Source organism: Tachyglossus aculeatus, chromosome 27, assembly GCF_015852505.1.
Source record: "Tachyglossus aculeatus isolate mTacAcu1 chromosome 27, mTacAcu1.pri, whole genome shotgun sequence".
NCBI lineage: Eukaryota > Metazoa > Chordata > Mammalia > Monotremata > Tachyglossidae > Tachyglossus > Tachyglossus aculeatus.
Genome location: NC_052092.1, coordinates 1,036,821 through 1,051,532, shown reverse-complemented (window position 1 = coordinate 1,051,532; position 14,712 = coordinate 1,036,821).

The window sequence follows — 14,712 nt, the reverse complement described above, 5'->3', positions numbered from 1 at the left end:
GCCAGCTTTCCCCCTCAGTCCCACCTTTCTTCTTTCCCTTCGGCCTTTCCCACCCGCACTCCCCTCTCGCTCCCCCGTCAGTCTCCTCCCCAGCGACTCTGTACCTGCACCACCTGATGCCCAATAAGAGGTGGCCCTGCACAGAAGCGTGCAGCCGGGTGAGGGGATGTACCCGGGGACTACGGGCCCCTCTCCTCGTCTCACCTAGGGGGCACGGCTGGTCCTCAGAGAACACGACCCGTGCCAACTCCAAAAGCAGGGGCCCTGCGGTCATGGCAAGGGAAAGCGCAGCTGAGTTAGGGGCTGAGAGAAGTGGGGAACTCTCTCACACATCCCTTCAAGGATTCCTCGGGGTTTCCCCGCGGGCTCCTTGCTCCTTCTAAGGACCAACTTTAGAACCCTCCCTTGCCCCCCAAGCCAACTCCCCACACTGAGGGTGGGAAACGAACATGGCTCCCTGTGCCTCAGCCTCTCCCTTCCCTTCCAGCCCCTCAGAGATGGTTTACATTGTATTCTGGGAAAATCCAAGGGCATTTCCCTTGGTCCTTGGGCTGCTGGTTTTTATTCAGGTAGAGTGACCCGGTATTTACAGCCTTTCTGATTCTCTGTCTCTCTGCCTCCATATTTTTCCAATAAATAATCAACTCTGGCCTGCCGTCTCTTCATTTCCTGTCTCCAGATGAGATCTCTGACCCTTCCCCACAGGCCTTGGGCGAGAGACTGGCTCTCCAAGGCTCTTCCCAAAGAGGACGCCCCGGTTCTATCCGTCCCGCTCCATCCTGAGTTCCGGCCTCTGAGCAGGTCCACTGTGATGGGTGGGCAGTAGATACCCACCTTGCTGCCCTCTCGGAGCTCACCAGTTTTATCTGCTTCTTGCCCAGTCCAACGGCCTCTCCTCCATCCTAATCCTCAGCTGCTTTTGATACTGTCGACCACCCCATCTCCCGGAAATGTTATCCAACCTCGGCATCGCTGATACTGTTCTCTTTTGGTTCTCCTCCTATCTCTCTGGCTGTTCGTTCTCAGTCTCCTCTGTCTCCCACCCCCTCACTGTAGGGGGGTCCCCTTCTATTCTCCATCTACACCCACTCTCTCAGAGAACTCATCCCTGGCTTCAACTACCACCTCTATGCAGATGATTCCCAAACCTACATCTCCAACCCTGATCTCTCCCCCTCTCTGCAGTCTCGCATTTCTTCCTGCCTTCAAGACGTCTCTACTTGGATGTCTCGCCGACACCTCAAACCTCACCTGTCTGAACTCTTTATTTTCCCACCCAAACCCTGTCCTCCCCAGGACTTTCCTGCACCACTATCCTCCCTGTCTCGCAAGTTTGTAATCGTGGTGTTATCCTTGACTCATCTCTCATTCAGCCCACATTATTCAATCTATCACTAAATCCTGTTGAGTCAGCCGCCGCAACATTGTGGAAATCTGTCCTTTCCTCTCCATTCAAACTGCTACCAAGTTAATTCAAGCGCTCCTCGCCTTAATTACTGTATCAGCCTCCTCGCTGACCTCCCAGCCTCCTGTCTCTCCCCACTCCAGTCCATGACTGGACACAATGACTCCCCACCTGCAAAGCCATCTAGAAGGCACATTTCCTCCAAAACGCCTTCCCTGATTAAGTCCTCATTTCCCCTTTTCCCACTCCCTTCTGCATCGCCCTGATTTGCTCCCTTTATTCACCACCTATCTGTAGTGTATTTATTTATATCAGTGTCTCTCGCCTTCTCTAGTCTGTGAGCTCGATGTGGGCAGGGAATGTATCTACCAACTCTGTTGAACTGTTCTCTCCCAAGCACTTAGTACAGTGCTTTGCCCACAGTAAGCACTCAATAAATACAATTGATCGATGGGTCGATTACCTTCACAACATCACTAAAATCTGCCCTTTCTTCACCATCCAAATTGCTACTATGTCGATCCAAGCACGTACACTATTCCCCCTTGACTGCCTTATCAGCCTCCTTGCTGACCTCCCAGCCTCCTGTCTCTCTCCACTCCAGTCCATACTTCACTCTGCTGCCCGGATCATTTTTCTACAAAAACATTCAACGTACAGCTCCCCACTCCTCATTAACCTCCTGTGTTTGCCCGTCCACCACTGCATCAAACCAAAACTCCTTACCATTGGCTTTAAAGCGGTCAATCTCACCTCTCTGCTCTCCTACTACAGCCCAGCAGGTTACTTATGGTTGTCTAACTCCAGCTAATTCACTCTGCTCCGATCTCATCAATCTCCCCGCCGACCCCTTTTCCACATTCTCCCTCTGGCCTGGAATTCTTTCCTCCTTTGTATACGCCAGACTCCCCACCTTCAGAGCCTTATTGAGATCACACCTCCTCCACCTTCCCCGATTAAGTCCTCTTTTCCCTGGCTCCCTCTCCTTTCTGCGTCTATGTATTTGGATCTGTGACCTTTGGACATTCGGTATTCATCCCTCCCACCACCCCACAGTCCTTACGTTCATATATTTAAATCATATATTATAAATGACCTCTGATTATAGTATTTGTTAAGCACTTCTAAGTGCCAGGCACTGTACTAAGCGCTGGGGTGGATACAAGCAAATCGGGTTGGAAGCAGTCCCCATCCCATGTAGGACTCACAGTCTCAATCCCCATTTTACAGATGAGGTAACTGAGGCAGAGAGAAGCAAAGTGCCTTGCCCAAGGTCACACAGCAGACAAGTGGGAGAGCCGGGATTAGACGGTATTTGTTATGCGCTTACTATGTGCCAGGCACTGTACTGAGCACTGAGGTGGATACAAGCTAATCCGGTTGGACACAGTCCCCGTCCCATGTGGGACTCACAGTCTCAATCCCCATTTTACAGATGAGGTAACTGAGGCAGAGAGAAGCAAAGTGCCTTGCCCAAGGTCACACAGCAGACAAGTGGGAGAGCCGGGATTAGATGGTATTTGTTATGCGCTTACTATGTGCCAGGCACTGTACTGAGCGCTGAGGTGGATACAAGCTAATCCGGTTAGATACAGTCCCCGTCCCATGTGGGACTCACAGTCTCGATCCGCACTTTACAGATGAGGTCGCTGAGGCACAGAGAAGTAAAGCGGCTTGCCCAGGGTCACACAGCAGACACGTGGCAGAGCCAGGATTAGAACCTGTGACCTTCTGACCCCCCAGGCCGGGCTCTATCCATTACGCCATGCTACTTATATTAATGCCTGTCTCCCCCTCTAGATTGTAAACTCACTGTGGGCAGGGAACGTGTCTCTAAACTCCATGACAAGAGCACAACCAGTGCTTGGAACAGTGCTTTGCACATAGTAAGCGCTTAATAAATGCCATTATTATGATTAACATAGTGCTCTGCACATAGTAAGTGCCCAAAACATACCATTGATTGACTGAGGGACCCCACAGGGAAGGGAAGGGATCGTAATACTCTCTCAAACACTTAGTACAGGCATCGGCGCACAGTAAACCGAGCTCCTTGTGTTACTGAATTTATTGCGCTTTCCCAAGCGTTCAATACTGCGCTCCTCATTGAGTACACACACACTTGTACATATCTTACTTGTACATATCTATTCTATTTATTTTATTTTGTTAGTATGTTTGGTTTTGTTCTCTGTCTCCCCCTTTTAGACTGTGAGCCCACTGTTAGATAGGGACTGTCTCTATATGTTGCCAATTTGTACTTCCCAAGCGCTTAGTACAGTGCTCTGCACATAGTAAGCGCTCAATAAATACGATTGATGATGATGATGATGAGTATGCACTGATACAAGAGTATTAATAGATTGACGGCAGCATGGTGTAGTGGCTACAGCACACAGGTCTGGGAGTTAGAAGGTCATGGGTTCTAATCCTGGCTCCGCCACTTGTCTGCTGTGTGGCCCTGGGCAAGTCGCTTCACTTCTCTGTGCCTCCGTTACCTCATCTATAAAATGAGGATTGAGAGTGTGAGCCCCATGTGGGAGAGGGACTGTGTCCAACTTGATTGCTTGTATCCACCCCAGTGTTTAGTACAGTGCCTGGCACATGGTAAGCACTTAAAAAATGCCACTATTATTATTATTATTAGATTGAGTCCCTCCTCTGGCTCAAACTGGAGGGCCCCTGGGTGAGGCAGGGAAGAGGGCCAGGTGTGCGCTTAGCACAGTGCTCTGCACACAGTAAGCGCTCAATAAATACGATTGAATGAATGAAAGATACTGTCAGTTATGGCAACCTGTTTCTGGCTGGATTGTGCCCACCAGTGACCCACAGCTCTCCATCCTTCTCTGGCGCTGTGCCCGCTCTCAGAAACGAGACAGAGGGCTCCTGCCAATAACCCACCGCCCTTAATCTTGCACTCAGGCTGTGCCCGCTCTCAACTACCAGGTGGGCAATGCCAGTTACCAGCCACCCTCAATCCTGCCCTAGGTTGCGCCTGCTCTCGGCTTCGGCCAGACTGCGCCCGCCAGTCACCCCCGCCCTCAATCCCGCTCCGGGTCCGTGTCTGGTCTCAGCTGCCAGCCAGCCTGGGCCTCCTGCTGCCCCTCAGTTCTTCCCGCCATCCCACCCTCCAGGGGCAACAACTCAATGTCTGGCACGGATCCCAACCCTGGTGGGTGGCAGAGCTCTAGGCGGTGCTCCCCATCGCCCCTGAAACCGGCCTCTTCCCGATCCCTACCGCGGGGTCTTGGAGTTGGGGGGCTGCCACCCCTCGGCCCATCCCACTCTCCACAAAGGCCCGTTTGTGCCAACTCCCAGACGTCTCACGCCACGGGGCAAACAGAGGCCGCATTGAGAGCCGGGTCTCGGCAGGAACCCGGCCCGGGAGTTCGAGGGTCGCTCTTGCCATTGGCGACGGAGGGGGGGTCTCGGCACCCCCCTCTTCTTCTCCAAGACCTCCGCCCCGGGCCTAGGAGTCAGAAGGACTTGAGTTCTAATCCCAGCTTGTCTGCGGGGTGACTTTGGGCAAGCCACTTAACTTCTCTCTGCCCGCACAGGTCAGAGTAAAACCTGTTCAAGTCAAGGCCAACAAGTAAAGAGAGACCCACTCAACCCAATCAGGATCTCCCCCTTTTAGACTGTGAGCCCACTGTTGGGTAGGGACCGTCTCTATATGTTGCCAGTTTGTACTTCCCAAGCGCTTAGTACAGTGCTCTGCACACAGTAAGCGCTCAATAAATACGATTGATGATGATGATCTGGTCTTAGCTTTGGCTCAGGGGCCTCTAGAAGGTCCTGTCTTGTTCAGGGGAAGAAATCTATCCACTGAGGAGATGACGGGGAGGGGTGGGCGGGGAACCCAGGCCCCCCTGTCACTTCGGAATTCCGAGCCCCCGGAGGATCCTGGAAATCCGAGAGGTCTGAGCGGTTTTGACACAATGTCTTCCTGTTCCTTGGCCCGACCCAGAGAGCAGGCCCCTAGACCCCGAGCTAATCCTCTAAGGAAGGATTCAGTGCCACCAGGCCGGCCTAACACAGTTAGCCGGCCTTTCAAGTCCGGATTCTGTTGGTCTCAGACCTTGGGAAGCACAGAGGATCTGTTAGGGCCCAAGAGAAAGGGTCCCTTTCTCCTGACCCCCGGCAGTCACACGCACACACAGAGCCCCCTGTCCCCTGTCAAATTCTTCTGCATTGAATCCTGGCCAAGTCCTGCCTAAAGAGGCCCCCCAACCACTTCAGTCCGCGGGGAGAGGACCAACTCCGATCTCTGAGCCAGCCCAAGCTCTAGAGAAGCAGCGTGGCTCAGTGGAAAGAGCATGGGCTTGGGAATCAGGGGTCGTGGGTTCTAATCCCAGCTCTGCCAGTTGTCAGCTGTGTGATTTGGGGCAAGTCACTTAACTTCTCTGGGCCTCAGTTACCTCATCTGGAAAATGGGGATTAAGACTGGGAGCCCCCCGTGGGACAACCTGATCACCTTGTAACCTCCCCAGAGCTTAGAACAGTGCTTAATAAATGCCATCATATAGCTATAATTCTATTTATTCTGACGATTTTGACACCTGTCTACGTGTTTTGTTTTGTTGTCTGTCTCCCCCTTCTAGACTGTGAGCCCATCGTTGGGTAGGGACCGTCTCTATATGTTGCTGACTTGTACTTCCCAAGCGCTCAGTACAGTGCTCTGCACACATTAAGCACTCAATAAATACGATTGAATGAATGAAGGAATATCGGCTCCCTCTCTGCCATGCTGTGCTGCTTTTGGGCTTGGGGACCCCCTCTCTGATCCACAGCCTCAGCCAATTCTCACATAGAGCGCCGATAATAATAGTAATAACTATGGTATTTGTTAAGTGCTTAGTATGTGACAGGCACTGTACTAACCGCTGGGGTGGATACAAGGAAAGCAGATTGGACACATTCCCTGTCCCAGGTGGAACTCACAGCCTCAATCCCCTGAGGTAACTGAGGCACAGAAATGTGAAGTGACTTGCCCAAGATCACCCAGCAGACAAGTGGCGGAGCTGGGATTAGAACCCACAACTATAATAATGATGGCATTTATTAAGCGCTTACTATGTGCGAAGCACTGTTCTAAGCACTGGGGAGGTTACAAGGTGATCAGGTTGTCCCACAGGGGGCTCACAGTCTTAATCCCCATTTTACAGATGAGGGAACTGAGGCCCAGAGAAGTGAAGTGACTTGCCCAAAGTCACACAGCTGACAGAGCTGGGAGTCGAACCCATGACCTCTGACTCCAAAGCCCATGCTCTCTCCACTGAGCCACGCTGCTTCTCTGATTCTGATTCCCAGGCCCGTGGTCTATCCACTATGCCATGCTGTTTCACCAAACCGGGGGGGTCTCGAGAGACATTTTCCCATCCCTAAATTCAGCCAAATCACCTTCCATCCCCGGCTCCCTTTCCAGGATTTCAGGCAGGGTTTTCCTCATCCGTGTCTCGTCTTGTCTTATGCTGATGAGGGTGACGGGATTTGTTGAGCGCTTACTATGTGCCAAGCACTATTAGGATAGAGACAAGATCACCAGGTCGGACACAATCTCTGTCCCACAAAATCTGAGGGACAAGAGGGGTTTAGCCTCCATTTCACGGATGAGGCAACTGCGGCCCAGAGAGGTTAGGGAACTCGGCCAAGGTCACACAGCAGGCAAGCTTTGGAGTCTGGTCCCCTGATTCCCAGCTCCGTGCCCTTTCCACCAGACCACATCCCCTCCCAATCCTGCCGTCAAAGAGCAGATGACGTAAGGAGGAAGACAAGCCAACATAAATTGCTCAGTCGTTCCTTTAGGCATGAAACGCCGGCCTCCCTGTGGCCTCCACCCTCCCTCCCCAACCGTTCCTCAGTTTCCCCTCCAGGCTGCCCTCCTCCAGGAAGTTTTCTCCCCAAATTGCCCCAGTCCCCCAGAACACGAACACAACAACTGACTCCTTTCCTCTGAAGGCCAGACAAAGTCAACCGCGCCGGAGACTTAAAAAGACTGTCTTTTGTCGGGCGGTGCTGTTTCTCATTTGAAGTGCCTGGTGTTGTTTTCGCTTTTGTCTATCTGTCACGATTCATTCAATCGCATTTATTGAGCACTTACTGTGTGCAGAGCACTGTGCTAAGAGCTTGGGAAGTACAAGTTGGCAACATACAGACACGGTCCCTACCCAACAGTGGGCTCACATTCTAGAAGGGGGCAGACAGACAACAAAACAAAACATATTAACGAAATAAAATAAATAGAATAAATATGTACAAGTAAAATAGAGTAATAAATACATACAAACATATATACATATAGACAGGTGCTGTGGGGAGGGGAAGGAGGTAAGGCGAGGGAGATGGGGAGTGGGAGGAGGAGAAGAGGAAGGAGGGGGCTCAGTCTGGGAAGGCCTCCTGGAGGAGGTGAGCTCTCAGTAGGGCTTTGAAGAGAAATAATGATGACATTTGTTAAACGCTTACTATGTGCCGAGCACTGTTCTTAGCACTGGGATAATCAGGTTGTCCCACTTGGGGCTCACAGTCTTAATCCCTATTAAGTAACCGAGGTACAGAGAAGTGACTTGCCCAAAGTGCAGTTGATCAGTGGCGGAGCCAGGATTAGAACCCACGACCTCTGACTCCCAAGCACTTGCTCTTTCCACTCTGCTACGCTGCGCTGAAGCTTCTGTTCAAAAAGATGCTTCTTTCTTCATTGAAGAGCACCGAGCAGTGGGAAGCAGCGTGGTTTCTTGAAAAAAGCATGGGCCCGGGTTCTACTCCTGGTTCTGCCACTTGCCTGCTGTGTGACCTTGGGGGAGTCACTTCGCTTCTCTGTGCCTCAGTTTCCTCACCACCCGTTCTCCCTCCGCCTTAGGCTGTTAGCCTCATGTGGGGCAGAGGCTGTGCCTATCTTAGTTATTCTGTGTCTACCCCGGTTCTTAGTTCGGAGCTCAGTTAATAATAAAAATAATAATAATAATAATGGCATTTATTAAGCGCTTACTATGTGCAGCACTGTTCTAAGCGCTGGGGAGGTTACAAGGTGATCAGGTTGTCCCACGGGGGGCTCACGATCTTAATCCCCATTTTACAGATAAGGTAACTGAGGCCCAGAGAAGTGAAGTGATTTGCCCAAGGTCACACAGCTGACAATTGGCAGAGCCGGGATTTGAACCCATGAACTCTAACTCCAAAGCCCGGGCTCTTTCCACTGAGCCACGATGTTCTAGTACATATGTTTGTACATATTTATTACTCTATTTATTAATTTATTTTATTTGTACATATTTATTCCATTCATTTTATTTTGTTAATATGTTTTGTTTTGTTCTCTATCTCCGCCTTCTAGACTGTGAGCCCACTGTTGGGTAGGGACCATCTCTATATGTTGCCAACTTGTACTTCTCAAGCGCTTAGTACAGTGATCTGCACACAGTAAGTGCTCAATAAATACGATTGAATGAATGAATGAATGAATGAATGAATGAATGAATGAATGAGCAGGGACCGTGTCCACTGATTCTGTTGGATTGTCCTCTTCCAAGTTCGCACAGAAAGTGTCCAATAAACATCACTGATGGATTGATTGACATGTAGTAAGCATTTAACAAATGCCACAGTTATCGTCCAGTAACTTTTAAAAGACTGTAGGACTTTTCATAGTTGTAGTTGAGTTGGTCAGAGGAACAGAAACATTCCTGAATAAACTGAACCAGGCCGGACCTATTTCCCGGCCTCGCCTTTTGGCGATGGGGAATTGACCGAAGAGGGAATTCCCACTCTGGGAGAAGCAGGCATAGACGCTTAGTGGATTTCTCAGGAAAACACATATCGTAAGAAACTTCCTGAGGCCAGAATGATAAAGGCGACAAATGTTTGAGGCAGATCTCTGTGGTCGGATGATTCCAGAAGGACTGCCAAGATCCTGAGAAGCTGGCCTAGTGGAAAGAGCACAGACTTGGGAGTCAGAAAGACACGGTCCTAATCCTGGTTCTGCTACTTGCCTGCTGGGTGACCTTGGGCAAGTCGCTTTACTTCTCTGTGCCTCATTTCCCACATATGCAAAATGAAGACTCAATTATCTGTTCTCCTTCCTACTTAGACAGTGAGCCCCACGTGGGATCTGATGAACTTGTATCTATCCCAGCGCATAGTAAAAAAAAAAAAATGATGGCATTTGTTAAGCACTTACTATGTGCCAAGAACTGTTCTAAGCTAGTACAGAGAAGCAGCGTGGTTCAGTGGAAAGAGCCCGGGCTTTGGAGGCAGTGGTGATGGGTTCAAATACTGGCTCCGCCAATTGTCAGCTGTGTGACTTTGGGCAAGTCACTTAACTTCTCTACACTTCAGTTACCTCATATGTAAAATGGGGATTGACGGCGAGACCCCCGTGGGACAACGTGGTCACCTTGTAACCTACCCAGCGCTTAGAACAGTGCTTTGCATCTCGTAAGTGCTTAATAAATGCCATTATTATTATTATTATTATTATTATTATTATTGTTATTCTCTGTGCCTCAGTTACCTCATCTGTAAAATGGGGATTGACTGTGAGCCCCCTGTGGGACAACCTGATCACCTTGTAACCTCCCCAGTGCTCAGAACATTGCTTTGCATATCGTAAGCACTTAATAAATGCCATCATTATTATTATTATAATAACAAAAACCATAATTATCGCTCAGTTCTGGGTCCCCTTCTATTCTCCATCTACACTCACTCCCTTGGAGAATTCATTCATTCCCAAGGCTTCAACTGCCACCTCTATGCAGATGATTCCCAAAACTACATCTCCAGCCTTGATCTCTCTCCTGTCTCACATTTCCTCCTGCCCTCAGGACATCTCTACTAGGACGTCCCGCTGACACCTCAAACTTAACAGGTCCAAAACAGAACTCATCTTTCCACCCAAACCCTGTCCTCCCCGTGACTTTCCTGCCACTGTAGACAGCACCGTTTTCCTCCGCGTCTCATAAGACCGGAACTTTGGCGTTATCTTTGACACATCTCTCTCATTCAACCCACCTATTCCGTCTGCCACCAAATCCTGCCAGTTCAACTTTCACAACATCGCTTCTTTCCTCTCCATCGAAATCGCTCCTTCATCAATCCCAGCACTTCTCCTATCCCGCCTTGATTACTCCATCAGCCTCCTTGCTGATCTTCCTGCCTCCTGTCTTTCCCCACTCCAATCCATACTTCACTCTGCGTGCCCGGATCATTTTTCACCCTGCACACAGCGAGCGCTCAATAAATACCGCTGATTGATCCTGCTTTGTCCTATTAAGTGGGATTCTGGGACCTTGTGATCCCAATGACATCCTTTATCAGCAGAAGCAGCATGGCCAAGTGGATAGAGCATGGGCCTGGGCATCAGAAGGACCTGAGTTCTAATCCCAGCTCTGCCACGTTTCTGGTCTGTGATCCCGGGCAAGTCACTTCACTTCTCTGTGCCTCGGTTACCTCATCTGTAAAATGGGGATTAAAACTGTGAGCCCCAGGTGGGACGGGGACTGTGTCTAACATGATTAGCTGGGATAATAATAACAATAACGACGGTATTTGTTAAGCGCTTACTAAGTGCCAGGCACTGTACTACGCGCAGGGGTGAATTCAAGCAAATCAGGTCCCCTGACTTGTTCCCTTTATTCATCCCAGCCCCACAGCACTTTTGTCCATATCTGTAATTTATTTATTTATAATAATATCCATCTCCCCCTCTAGACTGTAAACTCATTGTGGACAGGGAATGTGTCTGTTATATTGTACTGTCGCAAACACTTAGTACAGTGCTCTTCACACAGTAAGTGCTCATGAAATAATAATAATAATAATGGCATTTATTAAGTGCTTACTATGTGCAAAGCATTGTTCTAAGCACTGGGGAGGTTACAAGGTGATCAGGTTGTCCCACGTGGGGCTCACAGTCTTAATCCCCATTTTACAGATGAGGTAACTGAAGCACGGAGAAGTTAAGTGACTTGCCCAAAGCCACCCAGCTGACAATTGGCAGAGCAAGGATTTGAACCCATGACCTCCGACTCCAAAGCCCGTGCTCTTTCCACTGAGCCATGCTGCTTCCATATAAATAAATTAATTCAATTTATTCAATTGAATGTGACCGACTGACTTATTTTTTGTCTGTCTGCAATGGTGCTGGAATCATCTTCAATCAAGCAATCGGTGGCATTTCTTGAGTGCTTAATTTGTGCAGAGCACTGTACTAAGCACTTAGGATAGTAGAATACAACAGAATAGGTAGTTATGTCCTGTGCCCGTAACAAGCTTATGGTCTACAAGGAAGACACAGTCCATGTCCTACAGGAGGCTCACAGTCTTAATCCCCATTTCACAGATGAGGCAACTGAGGGACAGAGCAGTGAAGTGACTTGGCCAAGGTCACACAGCAGACAAGTAGCAGAACCGGGATTAGAACCCACGTCCTCTGATTTCCAACACCGGGCTCTTTCCACTAAGCCATGCTGCTTCTCTAGTAAGAGCTTAGTAGTAAGTAGTAAATACTATGAGCTTAATGAGCACCGCAATTATTATTCAGTCAATCATTCATTCAATCATCTTTATAGAGCACTTACTATCTGCAGAGCATTGTACTAAGCGCTTGGGAGAGCACAACAGAACATTATAACAGACGCAGTCCTTCCCCACAGTAAGATTAGAGTCCAGAAAGGGAGACGGATTTGTGATAAATAAATGAATTACAGATATGGATTTAAGTGGGGTGGGGTTGGAAGGAGGATGAGTAAAGGGAGCAAGTCAGGACGACGCAGAAGGGAGTTGAAGAAAATGACAAGAGGGCTTAGTTAGGGGAGGCCTCTTGGGGAAGGTGAGCTTTGAATAGGGCTTTGAAGGACGGGAGAATAACTGTCTGATATGATACATTTTGTTGTCTGTCTCCCCCTTCTAGACTGTGAGCCCACTGTTGGGTAGGGACCGTCTCTAGATGTGGCCAACTTGGACTTCCCAAGCGCTTAGTACAGTGCTCTGCACACATTAAGAGCTCAATAAATACTATTGAATGAATGAATGAATGAATGAATATGAGGAAGGAGAGTGTTTCAGGCCAGAGGCAGGATGCAGGCGAAAAGTCAGCAGCGAGACAGACGAGACGGAGGTATAGTGAGGAGGCATTAGAGGAACAATTATTACCACTATTTGGGCAAATACCCGGTCTGACTTTCAACAATCCTGCTAGCTTCCCGACTCTAATTCCAGTCAGGCTTCTCCCAGGAGGGAGAAGACAGGAAACAGCTGGAGGGATGCCTCCGCTTCGGCCAGCTTTGGGGTCAATTCAGTCAGTCAGTCAATCGTACTTACAGAGCGTTCGCTGTGTGCAGGGCACTGTACTAAGCGCTTGGGAGAGTGGGCAGACACACTCCCTGCCCACAACGAGCATACGGTCAATAAGACACTTACCTGAGAGGAGGGGCCCACGTCTTTGCTCAAACATGGATATGGAGGTGTCAATTAGTACTTACTTTGGGCCGTAAAGGGTAGTGGGAATATTTGCTTTGCGGCTGCCTTGGGTGCCAGGGACCGGAGCAAGATGGATGAGGGCAGAGACTGTCACTGTTAATTGTTGGATTGTACTTTCCCAAGTGCTTAGTACAGAATAATAATAATAATGATGATGGTATTTGCTGAGCAGATACTATGTGCCAAGCACTGGTAGATACAGGGTAATCGGGTTGTCCCATGTGGGGCTCACACTTATAATCCCCATTTTACAGATGAGGTAACTGAGGCACAGAGAAGTGACTTGCCCAAGGTCACACAGCAGACAAGTGGCAGAGCCGGGATTAGAACCCAGGACCTTCTGACTCCCAGCCCGGGTTCTTTCCACTAAGCCACGCTGCTTCTCTGTACCTCTTCTCTGAGGTAACTGAGGCACAGAGAAGTACCCAAAGTCACACAGCCGACAAGTGGCGGAGTCTGGATTAGAACCCACGTCCTGTGACTCCTAGCCTCGTCCAGGACATCCACACAGCCGGACCCCGCGTCCCCCCAGTCCTCAGGCCTGACCTGGAGGCTAGGGATCTTTTAGACTGTGAGCCCACTGTTGGGTAGGGACTGTCTCTATATGTTGCCAATTTGTACTTCCCAAGCGCTTAGTACAGTGCTCTGCACATAGTAAGCGCTCAATAAATACGATTGAGGATGATGATGATGATCCAGGAGCTCTTGGGTCCTTTCATCCTGCCAAGAATTCCCCAGAAGGCTGATTCAGGGACGACCCAATTCGGAGGGGAGAGGAGGAAGCGAGGAAGCGAGGGAGGGCAGATTTTCCTGGAACTGGTCTCCTAGGCAGGGCTGCGGCCTGCTTCCCCGCCAGGAAAGCGCTGAGCCTCGGGTCGATATCTAGCGTCTCTGCCACTGGCCATGATTTTGCAATTTATTCCTCAGTATTGGCTCACGGGGGCCCGAAGATAGAGCTGCTTCCCTCATCTCTCAGGGGAACAGACATGATTAAGGCCCCAGAATCTCTTAAATGTGTGGTATTGCGGGGCAGAGCCAACTCGGCAAATAGTAAGTGCTTATTATCAATACTACTACTAATAATAATGGTATTTGCTAAGCACTTACTATGTGCCAGGCACTGTACTAAGCACTGGGGTGGATACAAGCAATCCAGGTTGGTCACGGTCCCTGGCCTGCACAGGGCTCATGGTCTTCATCCCCATTTTACAGATGAGGCCCTTCAAGGCCCTACTGAGAGCTCACCTCCTCCAGGAGGCCTTCCCAGACTGAGCCCCTTCCCTCCTCTCCCCCTCGTCCCCCTCTCCATCCCCCCCATTTTACCTCCTTCCCTTCCTCACAGCACCTGTATATATGTATATATGTTTTACATATTTATTACTCTATTTATTTATTTACTTGTACATATCTATTCTATTTATTTTATTGTGTTAGTATGTTTGGTTTTGTTCTCTGTCTCCCCCTTTTAGACTGTGAGCCCACTGTTGGGTAGGGACTGTCTCTAGATGTTGGCAACTTGTACTTCCCAAGCACTTAGTACAGTGCTCTGCACACAGTAAGCGCTCACTAAATACGATTGATTGATTGATTGATTGATTGATGAGGAAACTGAGGCACAGAGAAGTGGCCACACAGTAGACAAGTGGCAGGGTTGGGATTAGAACCCACGACCTTCCAACTCCCAGGCCCGGGCTGGACAGCCACTATGCCATGCCACTTAAGAAACACAGGGATTGTCACAGGCTCCCTCTGTATCAAACGCCGGGCTAGATTTAAGATTGGAAGATCAGGTTGGAAACAATCCCTTGCCCACCATCTTAGGTGGAGGGAGC